Here is a 21,241-nt window from a genome sequence, read left to right as displayed (position 1 = left end):
TAAGTACTCTGGAGTCATTTCGTTGCAAGCGGGTTTTTAAGTGCTTTGGAGTCATTTCGTTGCAAGCGGGTTTTTAAGTGCTCTGGAGTCATTTCGTTGCAAGCGGGTGTTTAAGTGCTCTGGAGTCATTTCGTTGCAAGCGGGTTTTTAAGTGCTCTGGAGTCATTTCGTTGCAAGCGGGTTTTTAAGTGCTCTGGAGTCATTTCGTTGCAAGGGGGTTTTTAAGTGCTCTGGAGTCATTTCGTTGCAAGCGGGTTTTTAAGTGCTCTGGAGTCATTTCGTTGCAAGCGGGTTTTTAAGTGCTCTGGAGTCATTTCGTTGCAAGCGGGTTTTTAAGTGCTCTGGAGTCATTTCGTTGCAAGCGGGTTTTTAAGTGCTCTGGAGTCATTTCGTTGCAAGCGGGTTTTTAAGTGCTCTGGAGTCATTTCGTTGCAAGCGGGTTTTTAAGTGCTCTGAAGGCATTTCGTTGCAAGCGGGTTTTTAAGTACTCTGGAGTCATTTCGTTGCAAGCGGGTTTTTAAGTGCTCTGGAGTCATTTCGTTGCAAGCGGGTTTTTAAGTGCTCTGGAGTCATTTCTTTGCAAGCGGGTTTTTAAGTGCTCTGGAGTCATTTCGTTGCAAGCGGGTTTTTAAGTGCTCTGGAGTCATTTCGTTGCAAGCGGGTTTTTAAGTGCTCTGGAGTCATTTCGTTGCAAGCGGGTTTTTAAGTGCTCTGGAGTCATTTCGTTGCAAGCGGGTTTTTAAGTGCTCTGGAGTCATTTCGTTGCAAGCGGGTTTTTAAGTGTTCTGGAGTCATTTCGTTGCAAGCGGATTTTTAAGTGCTCTGGAGTCATTTCGTTGCAAGCGGGTTTTTAAGTGCTCTGAAGGCATTTCGTTGCAAGCGGGTTTTTAAGTGCTCTGGAGTCATTTCGTTGCAAGCGGGTTTTTAAGTGCTCTGGAGTCATTTCGTTGCAAGCGGGTTTTTAAGTGCTCTGGAGTCATTTCGTTGCAAGCGGGTTTTTCAGTGCTCTGGAGTCATTTCGTTGCAAGCGGGTTTTTAAGTGCTCTGGAGTCATTTCGTTGCAAGCGGGTTTTTAAGTGCTCTGAAGGCATTTCATTGCAAGCGGGTTTTTAAGTGCTCTGGAGTCATTTCGTTGCAAGCGGGTTTTTAAGTGCTCTGGAGTCATTTCGTTGCAAGCGGGTTTTTAAGTGCTCTGGAGTCATTTCGTTGCAAGCGGGTTTTTCAGTGCTCTGGAGTCATTTCGTTGCAAGCGGGTTTTTAAATGCTCTGGAGTCATTTCGTTGCAAGCGCGTTTTTAAGTGCTCTGGAGTCATTTCGTTGCAAGCGGGTTTTTAAGTGCTCTGGAGTCATTTCGTTGCAAGCGGGTTTTTAAGTGCTCTGGAGTCATTTCGTTGCAAGCGGGTTTTTAAGTGCTCTGGAGTCATTTCGTTGCAAGCGGGTTTTTAAGTGCTCTGGAGTCATTTCGTTGCAAGCGGGTTTTTAAGTGCTCTGAAGGCATTTCGTTGTAAGCGGGTTTTTCAGTGCTCTGGAGTCATTTCGTTGCAAGCGGGTTTTTACGTGCTCTGGAGTCATTTCATTGCAAGCGGGTTTTTACATACTTCTCAGACATTTCACTGGAAGCGGGTTTTTTAAGTGCTCTGGAGTCATTTCGTTGCAAGCGGGTTTTTAAGTACTCTGGAGTCATTTCGTTGCAAGCGGGTTTTTAAGTGCTCTGGAGTCATTTCGTTGCAAGCGGGTTTTTAAGTTTCTGAGGTCATTTCGTTGCAAGCGGGTGTTTAAGTGCTCTGGAGTCATTTCGTTGCAAGCGGGTTTTGAAGTGCTCTGGAGTCATTTCGTTGCAAGCGGGTTTTTAAGTGCTCTGAAGGCATTTCGTTGTTAGCGGGTTTTTCAGTGTTCTGGAGTCATTTCGTTGCAAGCGGGTTTTTAAGTGCTCTGGAGTCATTTCGTTGCAAGCGGGTTTTTAAGTGCTCTGGAGTCATTTCGTTGCAAGCGGGTTTTTAAGTGCTCTGGAGTCATTTCGTTGCAAGCGGGTTTTTAAGTGCTCTGGAGTCATTTCGTTGCAAGCGGGTTTTTAAGTGCTCTGGAGTCATTTCGTTGCAAGCGGGTTTTTAAGTGTTCTGGAGTCATTTCGTTGCAAGCGGGTTTTTAAGTGCTCTGGAGTCATTTCGTTGCAAGCGGGTTTTTAAGTGCTCTGGAGTCATTTCGTTGCAAGCGGGTTTTTAAGTGCTCTGGAGTCATTTCGTTGCAAGCGGGTGTTTAAGTGCTCTGGAGTCATTTCGTTGCAAGCGGGTTTTTAAGTGATCTGGAGTCATTTCATTGCAAGCGAGTTTTTAAGTGTTCTGGAGTCATTTCGTTGCAAGCGGGTTTTTAAGTGCTCTGGAGTCATTTCGTTGCAAGCGGGTTTTTACGTGCTCTGGAGTCATTTCATTGCAAGCGGGTTTTTACATACTTCTCAGACATTTCACTGGAAGTGGGTTTTTTAAGTGCTCTGGAGTCATTTTGTTGCAAGCGCGTTTTTAAGTACTCTGGAGTCATTTCGTTGCAAGCGGGTTTTTAAGTGCTCTGGAGTCATTTCGTTGCAAGCGGGTTTTTAAGTGCTCTGGAGTCATTTCGTTGCAAGCGGGTGTTTAAGTGCTCTGGAGTCATTTCGTTGCAAGCGGGTTTTTAAGTGCTCTGGAGTCATTTCGTTGCAAGCGGGTTTTTAAGTGCTCTGGAGTCATTTCGTTGCAAGGTGGTTTTTAAGTGCTCTGGAGTCATTTCGTTGCAAGCGGGTTTTTAAGTGCTCTGGAGTCATTTCGTTGCAAGCGGGTTTTTAAGTGCTCTGGAGTCATTTCGTTGCAAGCGGGTTTTTAAGTGCTCTGGAGTCATTTCGTTGCAAGCGGGTTTTTAAGTGCTCTGGAGTCATTTCGTTGCAAGCGGGTTTTTAAGTGCTCTGGAGTCATTTCGTTGCAAGCGGGTTTTTAAGTGCTCTGAAGGCATTTCGTTGCAAGCGGGTTTTTAAGTACTCTGGAGTCATTTCGTTGCAAGCGGGTTTTTAAGTGCTCTGGAGTCATTTCGTTGCAAGCGGGTTTTTAAGTGCTCTGGAGTCATTTCTTTGCAAGCGGGTTTTTAAGTGCTCTGGAGTCATTTCGTTGCAAGCGGGTTTTTAAGTGCTCTGGAGTCATTTCGTTGCAAGCGGGTTTTTAAGTGCTCTGGAGTCATTTCGTTGCAAGCGGGTTTTTAAGTGCTCTGGAGTCATTTCGTTGCAAGCGGGTTTTTAAGTGCTCTGGAGTCATTTCGTTGCAAGCGGGTTTTTAAGTGTTCTGATGTCATTTCGTTGCAAGCGGGTTTTTAAGTGCTCTGGAGTCATTTCGTTGCAAGCGGGTTTTTAAGTGCTCTGAAGGCATTTCGTTGCAAGCGGGTTTTTAAGTGCTCTGGAGTCATTTCGTTGCAAGCGGGTTTTTAAGTGCTCTGGAGTCATTTCGTTGCAAGCGGGTTTTTAAGTGCTCTGGAGTCATTTCGTTGCAAGCGGGTTTTTCAGTGCTCTGGAGTCATTTCGTTGCAAGCGGGTTTTTAAATGCTCTGGAGTCATTTCGTTGCAAGCGCGTTTTTAAGTGCTCTGGAGTCATTTCGTTGCAAGCGGGTTTTTAAGTGCTCTGGAGTCATTTCGTTGCAAGCGGGTTTTTAAGTGCTCTGGAGTCATTTCGTTGCAAGCGGGTTTTTAAGTGCTCTGGAGTCATTTCGTTGCAAGCGGGTTTTTAAGTGCTCTGGAGTCATTTCGTTGCAAGCGGGTTTTTAAGTGCTCTGAAGGCATTTCGTTGTAAGCGGGTTTTTCAGTGCTCTGGAGTCATTTCGTTGCAAGCGGGTTTTTACGTGCTCTGGAGTCATTTCATTGCAAGCGGGTTTTTACATACTTCTCAGACATTTCACTGGAAGCGGGTTTTTTAAGTGCTCTGGAGTCATTTCGTTGCAAGCGGGTTTTTAAGTACTCTGGAGTCATTTCGTTGCAAGCGGGTTTTTAAGTGCTCTGGAGTCATTTCGTTGCAAGCGGGTTTTTAAGTTTCTGAGGTCATTTCGTTGCAAGCGGGTGTTTAAGTGCTCTGGAGTCATTTCGTTGCAAGCGGGTTTTGAAGTGCTCTGGAGTCATTTCGTTGCAAGCGGGTTTTTAAGTGCTCTGAAGGCATTTCGTTGTTAGCGGGTTTTTCAGTGTTCTGGAGTCATTTCGTTGCAAGCGGGTTTTTAAGTGCTCTGGAGTCATTTCGTTGCAAGCGGGTTTTTAAGTGCTCTGGAGTCATTTCGTTGCAAACGGGTTTTTAAGTGCTCTGGAGTCATTTCGTTGCAAGCGGGTTTTTAAGTGCTCTGGAGTCATTTCGTTGCAAGCGGGTTTTTAAGTGCTCTGGAGTCATTTCGTTGCAAGCGGGTTTTTAAGTGTTCTGGAGTCATTTCGTTGCAAGCGGGTTTTTAAGTGCTCTGGAGTCATTTCGTTGCAAGCGGGTTTTTAAGTGCTCTGGAGTCATTTCGTTGCAAGCGGGTTTTTAAGTGCTCTGGAGTCATTTCGTTGCAAGCGGGTGTTTAAGTGCTCTGGAGTCATTTCGTTGCAAGCGGGTTTTTAAGTGATCTGGAGTCATTTCGTTGCAAGCGGGTTTTTAAGTGTTCTGGAGTCATTTCGTTGCAAGCGGGTTTTTAAGTGCTCTGGAGTCATTTCGTTGCAAGCGGGTTTTTACGTGCTCTGGAGTCATTTCATTGCAAGCGGGTTTTTACATACTTCTCAGACATTTCACTGGAAGTGGGTTTTTTAAGTGCTCTGGAGTCATTTTGTTGCAAGCGCGTTTTTAAGTACTCTGGAGTCATTTCGTTGCAAGCGGGTTTTTAAGTGCTCTGGAGTCATTTCGTTGCAAGCGGGTTTTTAAGTGCTCTGGAGTCATTTCGTTGCAAGCGGGTGTTTAAGTGCTCTGGAGTCATTTCGTTGCAAGCGGGTTTTTAAGTGCTCTGGAGTCATTTCGTTGCAAGCGGGTTTTTAAGTGCTCTGGAGTCATTTCGTTGCAAGGGGGTTTTTAAGTGCTCTGGAGTCATTTCGTTGCAAGCGGGTTTTTAAGTGCTCTGGAGTCATTTCGTTGCAAGCGGGTTTTTAAGTGCTCTGGAGTCATTTCGTTGCAAGCGGGTTTTTAAGTGCTCTGGAGTCATTTCGTTGCAAGCGGGTTTTTAAGTGTTCTGGAGTCATTTCGTTGCAAGCGGGTTTTTAAGTGCTCTGGAGTCATTTCGTTGCAAGCGGGTTTTTAAGTGCTCTGAAGGCATTTCGTTGCAAGCGGGTTTTTAAGTACTCTGGAGTCATTTCGTTGCAAGCGGGTTTTTAAGTGCTCTGGATTCATTTCGTTGCAAGCGGGTTTTTAAGTGCTCTGGAGTCATTTCTTTGCAAGCGGGTTTTTAAGTGCTCTGGAGTCATTTCGTTGCAAGCGGGTTTTTAAGTGTTCTGGAGTCATTTCGTTGCAAGCGGGTTTTTAAGTGCTCTGGAGTCATTTCGTTGCAAGCGGGTTTTTACGTGCTCTGGAGTCATTTCATTGCAAGCGGGTTTTTACATACTTCTCAGACATTTCACTGGAAGTGGGTTTTTTAAGTGCTCTGGAGTCATTTTGTTGCAAGCGCGTTTTTAAGTACTCTGGAGTCATTTCGTTGCAAGCGGGTGTTTAAGTGCTCTGGAGTCATTTCGTTGCAAGCGGGTTTTTACGTGCTCTGGAGTCATTTCATTGCAAGCGGGTTTTTACATACTTCTCAGACATTTCACTGGAAGTGGGTTTTTTAAGTGCTCTGGAGTCATTTTGTTGCAAGCGCGTTTTTAAGTGCTCTGGAGTCATTTCGTTGCAAGCGGGTTTTTAAGTGCTCTGGAGTCATTTCGTTGCAAGCGGGTTTTTAAGTGCTCTGGAGTCATTTCGTTGCAAGCGGGTTTTTAAGTGCTCTGAAGGCATTTCGTTGTAAGCGGGTTTTTCAGTGCTCTGGAGTCATTTCGTTGCAAGCGGGTTTTTACGTGCTCTGGAGTCATTTCATTGCAAGCGGGTTTTTACATACTTCTCAGACATTTCACTGGAAGCGGGTTTTTTAAGTGCTCTGGAGTCATTTCGTTGCAAGCGGGTTTTTAAGTGCTCTGGAGTCATTTCGTTGCAAGCGGGTTTTTAAGTGCTCTGGAGTCATTTCGTTGCAAGCGGGTTTTTAAGTGCTCTGAAGGCATTTCGTTGTAAGCGGGTTTTTCAGTGCTCTGGAGTCATTTCGTTGCAAGCGGGTTTTTACGTGCTCTGGAGTCATTTCATTGCAAGCGGGTTTTTACATACTTCTCAGACATTTCACTGGAAGCGGGTTTTTTAAGTGCTCTGGAGTCATTTCGTTGCAAGCGGGTTTTTAAGTACTCTGGAGTCATTTCGTTGCAAGCGGGTTTTTAAGTGCTCTGGAGTCATTTCGTTGCAAGCGGGTTTTTAAGTTTCTGAGGTCATTTCGTTGCAAGCGGGTGTTTAAGTGCTCTGGAGTCATTTCGTTGCAAGCGGGTTTTGAAGTGCTCTGGAGTCATTTCGTTGCAAGCGGGTTTTTAAGTGCTCTGAAGGCATTTCGTTGTTAGCGGGTTTTTCAGTGTTCTGGAGTCATTTCGTTGCAAGCGGGTTTTTAAGTGCTCTGGAGTCATTTCGTTGCAAGCGGGTTTTTAAGTGCTCTGGAGTCATTTCGTTGCAAACGGGTTTTTAAGTGCTCTGGAGTCATTTCGTTGCAAGCGGGTTTTTAAGTGCTCTGGAGTCATTTCGTTGCAAGCGGGTTTTTAAGTGCTCTGGAGTCATTTCGTTGCAAGCGGGTTTTTAAGTGTTCTGGAGTCATTTCGTTGCAAGCGGGTTTTTAAGTGCTCTGGAGTCATTTCGTTGCAAGCGGGTTTTTAAGTGCTCTGGAGTCATTTCGTTGCAAGCGGGTTTTTAAGTGCTCTGGAGTCATTTCGTTGCAAGCGGGTGTTTAAGTGCTCTGGAGTCATTTCGTTGCAAGCGGGTTTTTAAGTGATCTGGAGTCATTTCGTTGCAAGCGGGTTTTTAAGTGTTCTGGAGTCATTTCGTTGCAAGCGGGTTTTTAAGTGCTCTGGAGTCATTTCGTTGCAAGCGGGTTTTTACGTGCTCTGGAGTCATTTCATTGCAAGCGGGTTTTTACATACTTCTCAGACATTTCACTGGAAGTGGGTTTTTTAAGTGCTCTGGAGTCATTTTGTTGCAAGCGCGTTTTTAAGTACTCTGGAGTCATTTCGTTGCAAGCGGGTTTTTAAGTGCTCTGGAGTCATTTCGTTGCAAGCGGGTTTTTAAGTGCTCTGGAGTCATTTCGTTGCAAGCGGGTGTTTAAGTGCTCTGGAGTCATTTCGTTGCAAGCGGGTTTTTAAGTGCTCTGGAGTCATTTCGTTGCAAGCGGGTTTTTAAGTGCTCTGGAGTCATTTCGTTGCAAGGGGGTTTTTAAGTGCTCTGGAGTCATTTCGTTGCAAGCGGGTTTTTAAGTGCTCTGGAGTCATTTCGTTGCAAGCGGGTTTTTAAGTGCTCTGGAGTCATTTCGTTGCAAGCGGGTTTTTAAGTGCTCTGGAGTCATTTCGTTGCAAGCGGGTTTTTAAGTGTTCTGGAGTCATTTCGTTGCAAGCGGGTTTTTAAGTGCTCTGGAGTCATTTCGTTGCAAGCGGGTTTTTAAGTGCTCTGAAGGCATTTCGTTGCAAGCGGGTTTTTAAGTACTCTGGAGTCATTTCGTTGCAAGCGGGTTTTTAAGTGCTCTGGATTCATTTCGTTGCAAGCGGGTTTTTACATACTTCTCAGACATTTCACTGGAAGCGGGTTTTTTAAGTGCTCTGGAGTCATTTCGTTGCAAGCGGGTTTTTAAGTACTCTGGAGTCATTTCGTTGCAAGCGGGTTTTTAAGTGCTCTGGAGTCATTTCGTTGCAAGCGGGTTTTTAAGTTTCTGAGGTCATTTCGTTGCAAGCGGGTGTTTAAGTGCTCTGGAGTCATTTCGTTGCAAGCGAGTTTTGAAGTGCTCTGGAGTCATTTCGTTGCAAGCGGGTTTTTAAGTGCTCTGAAGGCATTTCGTTGTTAGCGGGTTTTTCAGTGTTCTGGAGTCATTTCGTTGCAAGCGGGTTTTTAAGTGCTCTGGAGTCATTTCGTTGCAAGCGGGTTTTTAAGTGCTCTGGAGTCATTTCGTTGCAAGCGGGTTTTTAAGTGCTCTGGAGTCATTTCGTTGCAAGCGGGTTTTTAAGTGCTCTGGAGTCATTTCGTTGCAAGCGGGTTTTTAAGTGCTCTGGAGTCATTTCGTTGCAAGCGGGTTTTTAAGTGTTCTGGAGTCATTTCGTTGCAAGCGGGTTTTTAAGTGCTCTGGAGTCATTTCGTTGCAAGCGGGTTTTTAAGTGCTCTGGAGTCATTTCGTTGCAAGCGGGTTTTTAAGTGCTCTGGAGTCATTTCGTTGCAAGCGGGTGTTTAAGTGCTCTGGAGTCATTTCGTTGCAAGCGGGTTTTTAAGTGATCTGGAGTCATTTCGTTGCAAGCGGGTTTTTAAGTGTTCTGGAGTCATTTCGTTGCAAGCGGGTTTTTAAGTGCTCTGGAGTCATTTCGTTGCAAGCGGGTTTTTACGTGCTCTGGAGTCATTTCATTGCAAGCGGGTTTTTACATACTTCTCAGACATTTCACTGGAAGTGGGTTTTTTAAGTGCTCTGGAGTCATTTTGTTGCAAGCGCGTTTTTAAGTACTCTGGAGTCATTTCGTTGCAAGCGGGTTTTTAAGTGCTCTGGAGTCATTTCGTTGCAAGCGGGTTTTTAAGTGCTCTGGAGTCATTTCGTTGCAAGCGGGTGTTTAAGTGCTCTGGAGTCATTTCGTTGCAAGCGGGTTTTTAAGTGCTCTGGAGTCATTTCGTTGCAAGCGGGTTTTTAAGTGCTCTGGAGTCATTTCGTTGCAAGGGGGTTTTTAAGTGCTCTGGAGTCATTTCGTTGCAAGCGGGTTTTTAAGTGCTCTGGAGTCATTTCGTTGCAAGCGGGTTTTTAAGTGCTCTGGAGTCATTTCGTTGCAAGCGGGTTTTTAAGTGCTCTGGAGTCATTTCGTTGCAAGCGGGTTTTTAAGTGTTCTGGAGTCATTTCGTTGCAAGCGGGTTTTTAAGTGCTCTGGAGTCATTTCGTTGCAAGCGGGTTTTTAAGTGCTCTGAAGGCATTTCGTTGCAAGCGGGTTTTTAAGTACTCTGGAGTCATTTCGTTGCAAGCGGGTTTTTAAGTGCTCTGGAGTCATTTCGTTGCAAGCGGGTTTTTAAGTGCTCTGGAGTCATTTCTTTGCAAGCGGGTTTTTAAGTGCTCTGGAGTCATTTCGTTGCAAGCGGGTTTTTAAGTGCTCTGGAGTCATTTCGTTGCAAGCGGGTTTTTAAGTGATCTGGAGTCATTTCGTTGCAAGCGGGTTTTTAAGTGTTCTGGAGTCATTTCGTTGCAAGCGGGTTTTTAAGTGCTCTGGAGTCATTTCGTTGCAAGCGGGTTTTTACGTGCTCTGGAGTCATTTCATTGCAAGCGGGTTTTTACATACTTCTCAGACATTTCACTGGAAGTGGGTTTTTTAAGTGCTCTGGAGTCATTTTGTTGCAAGCGCGTTTTTAAGTACTCTGGAGTCATTTCGTTGCAAGCGGGTGTTTAAGTGCTCTGGAGTCATTTCGTTGCAAGCGGGTTTTTAAGTGCTCTGGAGTCATTTCGTTGCAAGCGGGTTTTTAAGTGCTCTGGAGTCATTTCGTTGCAAGGGGTTTTTTAAGTGCTCTGGAGTCATTTCGTTGCAAGCGGGTTTTTAAGTGCTCTGGAGTCATTTCGTTGCTAGCGGGTTTTTAAGTGCTCTGGAGTCATTTCGTTGCAAGCGGGTTTTTAAGTGCTCTGGAGTCATTTCGTTGCAAGCGGGTTTTTAAGTGCTCTGGAGTCATTTCGTTGCAAGCGGGTTTTTAAGTGCTCTGGAGTCATTTCGTTGCAAGCGGGTTTTTAAGTGCTCTGAAGGCATTTCGTTGCAAGCGGGTTTTTAAGTACTCTGGAGTCATTTCGTTGCAAGCGGGTTTTTAAGTGCTCTGGAGTCATTTCGTTGCAAGCGGGTTTTTAAGTGCTCTGGAGTCATTTCGTTGCAAGCGGGTTTTTAAGTGCTCTGAAGGCATTTCGTTGCAAGCGGGTTTTTAAGTACTCTGGAGTCATTTCGTTGCAAGCGGGTTTTTAAGTGCTCTGGAGTCATTTCGTTGCAAGCGGGTTTTTAAGTGCTCTGGAGTCATTTCTTTGCAAGCGGGTTTTTAAGTGCTCTGGAGTCATTTCGTTGCAAGCGGGTTTTTAAGTGCTCTGGAGTCATTTCGTTGCAAGCGGGTTTTTAAGTGATCTGGAGTCATTTCGTTGCAAGCGGGTTTTTAAGTGTTCTGGAGTCATTTCGTTGCAAGCGGGTTTTTAAGTGCTCTGGAGTCATTTCGTTGCAAGCGGGTTTTTACGTGCTCTGGAGTCATTTCATTGCAAGCGGGTTTTTACATACTTCTCAGACATTTCACTGGAAGTGGGTTTTTTAAGTGCTCTGGAGTCATTTTGTTGCAAGCGCGTTTTTAAGTACTCTGGAGTCATTTCGTTGCAAGCGGGTGTTTAAGTGCTCTGGAGTCATTTCGTTGCAAGCGGGTTTTTAAGTGCTCTGGAGTCATTTCGTTGCAAGCGGGTTTTTAAGTGCTCTGGAGTCATTTCGTTGCAAGGGGTTTTTTAAGTGCTCTGGAGTCATTTCGTTGCAAGCGGGTTTTTAAGTGCTCTGGAGTCATTTCGTTGCAAGCGGGTTTTTAAGTGCTCTGGAGTCATTTCGTTGCAAGCGGGTTTTTAAGTGCTCTGGAGTCATTTCGTTGCAAGCGGGTTTTTAAGTGCTCTGGAGTCATTTCGTTGCAAGCGGGTTTTTAAGTGCTCTGGAGTCATTTCGTTGCAAGCGGGTTTTTAAGTGCTCTGAAGGCATTTCGTTGCAAGCGGGTTTTTAAGTACTCTCGAGTCATTTCGTTGCAAGCGGGTTTTTAAGTGCTCTGGAGTCATTTCGTTGCAAGCGGGTTTTTAAGTGCTCTGGAGTCATTTCGTTGCAAGCGGGTTTTTAAGTGCTCTGGAGTCATTTCGTTGCAAGCGGGTTTTTAAGTGTTCTGGAGTCATTTCGTTGCAAGCGGGTTTTTAAGTGCTCTGGAGTCATTTCGTTGCAAGCGGGTTTTTAAGTGCTCTGAAGGCATTTCGTTGCAAGCGGGTTTTTAAGTGCTCTGGAGTCATTTCGTTGCAAGCGGGTTTTTAAGTGCTCTGGAGTCATTTCGTTGCAAGCGGGTTTTTAAGTGCTCTGGAGTCATTTCGTTGCAAGCGGGTTTTTAAGTGATCTGGAGTCATTTCGTTGCAAGCGGGTTTTTAAGTGTTCTGGAGTCATTTCGTTGCAAGCGGGTTTTTAAGTGCTCTGGAGTCATTTCGTTGCAAGCGGGTTTTTACGTGCTCTGGAGTCATTTCATTGCAAGCGGGTTTTTACATACTTCTCAGACATTTCACTGGAAGTGGGTTTTTTAAGTGCTCTGGAGTCATTTTGTTGCAAGCGCGTTTTTAAGTACTCTGGAGTCATTTCGTTGCAAGCGGGTTTTTAAGTGCTCTGGAGTCATTTCGTTGCAAGCGGGTTTTTAAGTGCTCTGGAGTCATTTCGTTGCAAGCGGGTTTTTAAGTGCTCTGGAGTCATTTCGTTGCAAGCGGGTTTTTAAGTGCTCTGGAGTCATTTCGTTGCAAGCGGGTTTTTAAGTGCTCTGAAGGCATTTCGTTGTAAGCGGGTTTTTCAGTGCTCTGGAGTCATTTCGTTGCAAGCGGGTTTTTACGTGCTCTGGAGTCATTTCATTGCAAGCGGGTTTTTACATACTTCTCAGACATTTCACTGGAAGCGGGTTTTTTAAGTGCTCTGGAGTCATTTCGTTGCAAGCGGGTTTTTAAGTACTCTGGAGTCATTTCGTTGCAAGTGGGTTTTTAAGTGCTCTGGAGTCATTTCGTTGCAAGCGGGTTTTTAAGTTTCTGAGGTCATTTCCTTGCAAGCGGGTGTTTAAGTGTTCTGGAGTCATTTCGTTGCAAGCGCGTTTTTAAGTGCTCTGGAGTCATTTCGTTGCAAGCGGGTTTTTAAGTGCTCTGAAGGCATTTCGTTGTAAGCGGGTTTTTCAGTGTTCTGGAGTCATTTCGTTGCAAGCGGGTTTTTAAGTGCTCTGGAGTCATTTCGTTGCAAGCGGGTTTTTAAGTGCTCTGGAGTCATTTCGTTGCAAGCGGGTTTTTAAGTGCTCTGGAGTCATTTCGTTGCAAGCGGGTTTTTAAGTGCTCTGGAGTCATTTCGTTGCAAGCGGGTTTTTAAGTGCTCTGGAGTCATTTCGTTGCAAGCGGGTTTTTAAGTGTTCTGGAGTCATTTCGTTGCAAGCGGGTTTTTAAGTGCTCTGGAGTCATTTCGTTGCAAGCGGGTTTTTAAGTGCTCTGGAGTCATTTCGTTGCAAGCGGGTTTTTAAGTGCTCTGGAGTAATTTCGTTGCAAGCGGGTTTTAAGTGCTCTGGAGTCATTTCGTTGCAAGCGGGTTTTTAAGTGATCTGGAGTCATTTCGTTGCAAGCGGGTTTTTAAGTGATCTGGAGTCATTTCATTGCAAGCGGGTTTTTACATACTTCTCAGACATTTCACTGGAAGCGGGTTTTTTAAGTGCTCTGGAGTCATTTCGTTGCAAGCGGGTTTTTAAGTACTCTGGAGTCATTTCGTTGCAAGCGGGTTTTTAAGTGCTCTGGAGTCATTTCGTTGCAAGCGGGTTTTTAAGTTTCTGAGGTCATTTCGTTGCAAGCGGGTGTTTAAGTGCTCTGGAGTCATTTCGTTGCAAGCGGGTTTTTAAGTGCTCTGGAGTCATTTCGTTGCAAGCGGGTTTTTAAGTGCTCTGAAGGCATTTCGTTGTAAGCGGGTTTTTCAGTGTTCTGGAGTCATTTCGTTGCAAGCGGGTTTTTAAGTGCTCTGGAGTCATTTCATTGCAAGCGGGTTTTTACATACTTCTCAGACATTTCACTGGAAGCGGGTTTTTTAAGTGCTCTGGAGTCATTTCGTTGCAAGCGGGTTTTTAAGTACTCTGGAGTCATTTCGTTGCAAGCGGGTTTTTAAGTGCTCTGGAGTCATTTCGTTGCAAGCGGGTTTTTAAGTGCTCTGGAGTAATTTCGTTGCAAGCGGGTGTTTAAGTGCTCTGGAGTCATTTCGTTGCAAGCGGGTTTTTAAGTGATCTGGAGTCATTTCGTTGCAAGCGGGTTTTTAAGTGTTCTGGAGTCATTTCGTTGCAAGCGGGTTTTTAAGTGCTCTGGAGTCATTTCGTTGCAAGCGGGTTTTTACGTGCTCTGGAGTCATTTCATTGCAAGCGGGTTTTTACATACTTCTCAGACATTTCACTGGAAGTGGGTTTTTTAAGTGCTCTGGAGTCATTTTGTTGCAAGCGCGTTTTTAAGTACTCTGGAGTCATTTCGTTGCAAGCGGGTTTTTAAGTGCTCTGGAGTCATTTCGTTGCAAGCGGGTTTTTAAGTGCTCTGGAGTCATTTCGTTGCAAGCGGGTTTTTAAATGCTCTGGAGTCATTTCGTTGCAAGAGGGTGTTTAAGTGCTCTGGAGTCATTTCGTTGCAAGCGGGTTTTTAAGTGCTCTGGAGTCATTTCGTTGCAAGCGGGTTTTTAAGTGCTCTGGAGTCATTTCGTTGCAAGCGGGTTTTTAAGTGCTCTGGAGTCATTTCGTTGCAAGCGGGTTTTTAAGTGCTCTGGAGTCATTTCGTTGCAAGCGGGTTTTTAAGTGCTCTGGAGTCATTTCGTTGCAAGCGGGTTTTTAAGTGCTCTGGAGTCATTTCGTTGCAAGCGGGTTTTTAAGTGCTCTGGAGTCATTTCGTTGCAAGCGGGTTTTTAAGTGCTCTGGAGTCATTTCGTTGCAAGCGGGTTTTTAAGTGCTCTGGAGTCATTTCGTTGCAAGCGGGTTTTTAAGTGCTCTGGAGTCATTTCGTTGCAAGCGGGTGTTTAAGTGCTCTGGAGTCATTTCGTTGCAAGCGGGTTTTTCAGTGCTCTGGAGTCATTTCGTTGCAAGCGGGTTTTTAAGTGTTCTGGAGTCATTTCGTTGCAAGCGGGTTTTTAAGTGCTCTGGAGTCATTTCGTTGCAAGCGGGTTTTTAAGTGCTCTGAAGGCATTTCGTTGTAAGCGGGTTTTTAAGTGCTCTGGAGTCATTTCGTTGCAAGCGGGTTTTTAAGTGCTCTGGAGTCATTTCGTTGCAAGCGGGTTTTTAATTGCTCTGGAGTCATTTCGTTGCAAGCGGGTTTTTAAGTGCTCTGGAGTCATTTCGTTGCAAGCGGGTTTTTAAGTGCTCTGGAGTCATTTCGTTGCAAGCGGGTTTTTAAGTGCTCTGGAGTCATTTCGTTGCAAGCGGGTTTTTAAGTGCTCTGGAGTCATTTCGTTGCAAGCGGGTTTTTAAGTGCTCTGGAGTCATTTCGTTGCAAGCGGGTTTTTAAGTGTTCTGGAGTCATTTCGTTGCAAGCGGGTTTTTAAGTGCTCTGGAGTCATTTCGTTGTAAGTGGGTTTGTAAGTGCTCTGGAGTCATTTCGTTGCAAGCGGGTTTTTAAGTGTTCTGGAGTCATTTCGTTGCAAGCGGGTTTTTAAGTGCTCTGGAGTCATTTCGTTGCAAGCGGGTTTTTAATTGCTCTGGAATCATTTCGTTGCAAGCGGGTTTTTAAGTGCTCTGGAGTCATTTCGTTGCAAGCGGGTTTTTAAGTGCTCTGGAGTCATTTCGTTGCAAGCGGGTTTTTAAGTGCTCTTTAGTCATTTCGTTGCAAGCGGGTTTTTAATTACTCTGGAGTCATTTCGTTGCAAGCGGGTTTTTAAGTGCTCTGGAGTCATTTCGTTGCAAGCGGGTTTTTAAGTGCTCTGGAGTCATTTCGTTGCAAGCGGGTTTTTAAGTGCTCTGGAGTCATTTCGTTGCAAGCGGGTTTTTAAGTGCTCTGGAGTCATTTCGTTGCAAGCGGGTTTTTAAGTGCTCTGGAGTCATTTCGTTGCAAGCGGGTTTTTAAGTGCTCTGGAGTCATTTCTTTGCAAGCGGGTTTTCAAGTGCTCTGGAGTCATTTGTTGCAAGCGGGTTTTTAAGTGCTCTGGAGTCATTTCGTTGCAAGCGGGTTTTTAAGTGCTCTGGAGTCATTTCGTTGCAAGCGGGTTTTTAAGTGCTCTGGAGTCATTTCGTTGCAAGCGGGTTTTTCAGTGCTCTGGAGTCATTTCGTTGCAATCGGGTTTTTAAATGCTCTGGAGTCATTTCGTTGCAAGCGCGTTTTTAAGTGCTCTGGAGTCATTTCGTTGCAAGCGGGTTTTTAAGTGCTCTGGAGTCATTTCGTTGCAAGCGGGTTTTTAAGTGCTCTGGAGTCATTTCGTTGCAAGCGGGTTTTTAAGTGCTCTGGAGTCATTTCGTTGCAAGCGGGTTTTTAAGTGCTCTGGAGTCATTTCGTTGCAAGCGGGTTTTTAAGTGCTCTGAAGGCATTTCGTTGTAAGCGGGTTTTTCAGTTCTCTGGAGTCATTTCGTTGCAAGCGGGTTTTTACGTGCTCTGGAGTCATTTCATTGCAAGCGGGTTTTTACATACTTCTCAGACATTTCACTGGAAGCGGGTTTTTTAAGTGCTCTGGAGTCATTTCGTTGCAAGCTGGTTTTTAAGTACTCTGGAGTCATTTCGTTGCAAGCGGGTTTTTAAGTGCTCTGGAGTCATTTCGTTGCAAGCGGGTTTTTAAGTTTCTGAGGTCATTTCGTTGCAAGCGGGTGTTTAAGTGCTCTGGAGTCATTTCGTTGCAAGCGGGTTTTTAAGTGCTCTGGAGTCATTTCGTTGCAAGCGGGTTTTTAAGTGCTCTGAAGGCATTTCATTGTAAGCGGGTTTTTCAGTGTTCTGGAGTCATTTCGTTGCAAGCGGGTTTTTAAGTGCTCTGGAGTCATTTCGTTGCAAGCGGGTTTTTACGTGCTCTGGAGTCATTTCATTGCAAGCGGGTTTTTACATACTTCTCAGACATTTCACTGGAAGCGGGTTTTTTAAGTGCTCTGGAGTCATTTCGTTGCAAGCGGGTTTTTAAGTACTCTGGAGTCATTTCGTTGCAAGCGGGTTTTTAAGTGCTCTGGAGTCATTTCGTTGCAAGCGGGTTTTTAAGTTTCTGAGGTCATTTCGTTGCAAGCGGGTGTTTAAGTGCTCTGGAGTCATTTCGTTGCAAGCGGGTTTTTAAGTGCTCTGGAGTCATTTCGTTGCAAGCGGGTTTTTAAGTGCTCTGAAGGCATTTCGTTGTAAGCGGGTTTTTCAGTGTTCTGGAGTCATTTCTTTGCAAGCGGGTTTTTAAGTGCTCTGGAGTCATTTCTTTGCAAGCGGGTTTTTAAGTGCTCTGGAGTCATTTCGTTGCAAGCGGGTTTTTAAGTGCTCTGGAGTCATTTCGTTGCAAGCGGGTTTTTAAGTGATCTGGAGTCATTTCGTTGCAAGCGGGTTTTTAAGTGTTCTGGAGTCATTTCGTTGCAAGCGGGTTTTTAAGTGCTCTGGAGTCATTTCGTTGCAAGCGGGTTTTTACGTGCTCTGGAGTCATTTCATTGCAAGCGGGTTTTTACATACTTCTCAGACATTTCACTGGAAGTGGGTTTTTTAAGTGCTCTGGAGTCATTTTGTTGCAAGCGCGTTTTTAAGTACTATGGAGTCATTTCGTTGCAAGCGGGTGTTTAAGTGCTCTGGAGTCATTTCGTTGCAAGCGGGTTTTTAAGTGCTCTGGAGTCATTTCGTTGCAAGCGGGTTTTTAAGTGCTCTGGAGTCATTTCGTTGCAAGGGGTTTTTTAAGTGCTCTGGAGTCATTTCGTTGCAAGCGGGTTTTTAAGTGCTCTGGAGTCATTTCGTTGCAAGCGGGTTTTTAAGTGCTCTGGAGTCATTTCGTTGCAAGCGGGTTTTTAAGTGCTCTGGAGTAATTTCGTTGCAAGCGGGTGTTTAAGTGCTCTGGAGTCATTTCGTTGCAAGCGGGTTTTTAAGTGATCTGGAGTCATTTCGTTGCAAGCGGGTTTTTAAGTGATCTGGAGTCATTTCATTGCAAGCGGGTTTTTACATACTTCTCAGACATTTCACTGGAAGCGGGTTTTTTAAGTGCTCTGGAGTCATTTCGTTGCAAGCGGGTTTTTAAGTACTCTGGAGTCATTTCGTTGCAAGCGGGTTTTTAAGTGCTCTGGAGTCATTTCGTTGCAAGCGGGTTTTTAAGTTTCTGAGGTCATTTCGTTGCAAGCGGGTGTTTAAGTGCTCTGGAGTCATTTCGTTGCAAGCGGGTTTTTAAGTGCTCTGGAGTCATTTCGTTGCAAGCGGGTTTTTAAGTGCTCTGAAGGCATTTCGTTGTAAGCGGGTTTTTCAGTGTTCTGGAGTCATTTCGTTGCAAGCGGGTTTTTAAGTGCTCTGGAGTCATTTCATTGCAAGCGGGTTTTTACATACTTCTCAGACATTTCACTGGAAGCGGGTTTTTTAAGTGCTCTGGAGTCATTTCGTTGCAAGCGGGTTTTTAAGTACTCTGGAGTCATTTCGTTGCAAGCGGGTTTTTAAGTGCTCTGGAGTCATTTCGTTGCAAGCGGGTTTTTAAGTGCTCTGGAGTAATTTCGTTGCAAGCGGGTGTTTAAGTGCTCTGGAGTCATTTCGTTGCAAGCGGGTTTTTAAGTGATCTGGAGTCATTTCGTTGCAAGCGGGTTTTTAAGTGTTCTGGAGTCATTTCGTTGCAAGCGGGTTTTTAAGTGCTCTGGAGTCATTTCGTTGCAAGCGGGTTTTTACGTGCTCTGGAGTCATTTCATTGCAAGCGGGTTTTTACATACTTCTCAGACATTTCACTGGAAGTGGGTTTTTTAAGTGCTCTGGAGTCATTTTGTTGCAAGCGCGTTTTTAAGTACTCTGGAGTCATTTCGTTGCAAGCGGGTTTTTAAGTGCTCTGGAGTCATTTCGTTGCAAGCGGGTTTTTAAATGCTCTGGAGTCATTTCGTTGCAAGAGGGTGTTTAAGTGCTCTGGAGTCATTTCGTTGCAAGCGGGTTTTTAAGTGCTCTGGAGTCATTTCGTTGCAAGCGGGTTTTTAAGTGCTCTGGAGTCATTTCGTTGCAAGCGGGTTTTTAAGTGCTCTGGAGTCATTTCGTTGCAAGCGGGTGTTTAAGTGCTCTGGAGTCATTTCGTTGCAAGCGGGTTTTTCAGTGCTCTGGAGTCATTTCGTTGCAAGCGGGTTTTTAAGTGTTCTGGAGTCATTTCGTTGCAAGCGGGTTTTTAAGTGCTCTGGAGTCATTTCGTTGCAAGCGGGTTTTTAAGTGCTCTGAAGGCATTTCGTTGTAAGCGGGTTTTTAAGTGCTCTGGAGTCATTTCGTTGCAAGCGGGTTTTTAAGTGCTCTGGAGTCATTTCGTTGCAAGCGGGTTTTTAATTGCTCTGGAGTCATTTCGTTGCAAGCGGGTTTTTAAGTGCTCTGGAGTCATTTCGTTGCAAGCGGGTTTTTAAGTGCTCTGGAGTCATTTCGTTGCAAGCGGGTTTTTAAGTGCTCTGGAGTCATTTCGTTGCAAGCGGGTTTTTAAGTGCTCTGGAGTCATTTCGTTGCAAGCGGGTTTTTAAGTGCTCTGGAGTCATTTCGTTGCAAGCGGGTTTTTAAGTGTTCTGGAGTCATTTCGTTGCAAGCGGGTTTTTAAGTGCTCTGGAGTCATTTCGTTGTAAGTGGGTTTGTAAGTGCTCTGGAGTCATTTCGTTGCAAGCGGGTTTTTAAGTGTTCTGGAGTCATTTCGTTGCAAGCGGGTTTTTAAGTGCTCTGGAGTCATTTCGTTGCAAGCGGGTTTTTAATTGCTCTGGAATCATTTCGTTGCAAGCGGGTTTTTAAGTGCTCTGGAGTCATTTCGTTGCAAGCGGGTTTTTAAGTGCTCTGGAGTCATTTCGTTGCAAGCGGGTTTTTAAGTGCTCTGTAGTCATTTCGTTGCAAGCGGGTTTTTAATTGCTCTGGAGTCATTTCGTTGCAAGCGGGTTTTTAAGTGCTCTGGAGTCATTTCGTTGCAAGCGGGTTTTTAAGTGCTCTGGAGTCATTTCGTTGCAAGCGGGTTTTTAAGTGCTCTGGAGTCATTTCGTTGCAAGCGGGTTTTTAAGTGCTCTGGAGTCATTTCGTTGCAAGCGGGTTTTTAAGTGCTCTGGAGTCATTTCGTTGCAAGCGGGTTTTTAAGTGCTCTGGAGTCATTTCTTTGCAAGCGGGTTTTCAAGTGCTCTGGAGTCATTTGTTGCAAGCGGGTTTTTAAGTGCTCTGGAGTCATTTCGTTGCAAGCGGGTTTTTAAGTGCTCTGGAGTCATTTCGTTGCAAGCGGGTTTTTAAGTGCTCTGGAGTCATTTCGTTGCAAGCGGGTTTTTCAGTGCTCTGGAGTCATTTCGTTGCAATCGGGTTTTTAAATGCTCTGGAGTCATTTCGTTGCAAGCGCGTTTTTAAGTGCTCTGGAGTCATTTCGTTGCAAGCGGGTTTTTAAGTGCTCTGGAGTCATTTCGTTGCAAGCGGGTTTTTAAGTGCTCTGGAGTCATTTCGTTGCAAGCGGGTTTTTAAGTGCTCTGGAGTCATTTCGTTGCAAGCGGGTTTTTAAGTGCTCTGAAGGCATTTCGTTGTAAGCGGGTTTTTCAGTTCTCTGGAGTCATTTCGTTGCAAGCGGGTTTTTACGTGCTCTGGAGTCATTTCATTGCAAGCGGGTTTTTACATACTTCTCAGACATTTCACTGGAAGCGGGTTTTTTAAGTGCTCTGGAGTCATTTCGTTGCAAGCTGGTTTTTAAGTACTCTGGAGTCATTTCGTTGCAAGCGGGTTTTTAAGTGCTCTGGAGTCATTTCGTTGCAAGCGGGTTTTTAAGTTTCTGAGGTCATTTCGTTGCAAGCGGGTGTTTAAGTGCTCTGGAGTCATTTCGTTGCAAGCGGGTTTTTAAGTGCTCTGGAGTCATTTCGTTGCAAGCGGGTTTTTAAGTGCTCTGAAGGCATTTCATTGTAAGCGGGTTTTTCAGTGTTCTGGAGTCATTTCGTTGCAAGCGGGTTTTTAAGTGCTCTGGAGTCATTTCGTTGCAAGCGGGTTTTTACGTGCTCTGGAGTCATTTCATTGCAAGCGGGTTTTTACATACTTCTCAGACATTTCACTGGAAGCGGGTTTTTTAAGTGCTCTGGAGTCATTTCGTTGCAAGCGGGTTTTTAAGTACTCTGGAGTCATTTCGTTGCAAGCGGGTTTTTAAGTGCTCTGGAGTCATTTCGTTGCAAGCGGGTTTTTAAGTTTCTGAGGTCATTTCGTTGCAAGCGGGTGTTTAAGTGCTCTGGAGTCATTTCGTTGCAAGCGGGTTTTTAAGTGCTCTGGAGTCATTTCGTTGCAAGCGGGTTTTTAAGTGCTCTGAAGGCATTTCGTTGTAAGCGGGTTTTTCAGTGTTCTGGAGTCATTTCTTTGCAAGCGGGTTTTTAAGTGCTCTGGAGTCATTTCGTTGCAAGCGGGTTTTTAAGTGCTCTGGAGTCATTTCGTTGCAAGCGGGTTTTTAAGTGCTCTGGAGTCATTTCGTTGCAAGCGGGTTTTTAAGTGCTCTGGAGTCATTTTGTTGCAAGCGGGTTTTTAAGTGCTCTGGAGTCATTTAGTTGCAAGCGGGTTTTTAAGTGTTCTGGAGTCATTTCGTTGCAAGCGGGTTTTTAATTGCTCTGGAGTCATTTCGTTGCAAGCGGGTTTTTAAGTGCTCTGGAGTCATTTCGTTGCAAGCGGGTTTTTAAGTGCTCTGGAGTCATTTCGTTGCAAGCGGGTTTTTAAGTGTTCTGGAGTCATTTCGTTGCAAGCGGGTTTTTAATTGCTCTGGAGTCATTTCGTTGCAAGCGGGTTTTTAAGTGCTCTGGAGTCATTTCGTTGCAAGCGGGTTTTTAAGTGCTCTGGAGTCATTTCGTTGCAAGCGGGTTTTTAAGTGCTCTGGAGTCATTTCGTTGCAAGCGGGTTTTTAAGTGCTCTGGAGTCATTTCGTTGCAAGCGGGTTTTTCAGTGCTCTGGAGTCATTTCGTTGCAAGCGGGTTTTTCAGTGCTCTGGAGTCATTTCGTTGCAAGCGGGTTTTTAAATGCTCTGGAGTCATTTCGTTGCAAGCGCGTTTTTAAGTGCTCTGGAGTCATTTCGTTGCAAGCGGGTTTTTAAGTGCTCTGGAGTCATTTCGTTGCAAGCGGGTTTTTAAGTGCTCTGGAGTCATTTCGTTGCAAGCGGGTTTTTAAGTGCTCTGGAGTCATTTCGTTGCAA

The sequence above is a fragment of the Meriones unguiculatus genome, chromosome 20 (assembly GCF_030254825.1).
Source record: "Meriones unguiculatus strain TT.TT164.6M chromosome 20, Bangor_MerUng_6.1, whole genome shotgun sequence".
Classification (NCBI taxonomy): domain Eukaryota; kingdom Metazoa; phylum Chordata; class Mammalia; order Rodentia; family Muridae; genus Meriones; species Meriones unguiculatus.
This window is presented reverse-complemented; position numbering follows the sequence as displayed.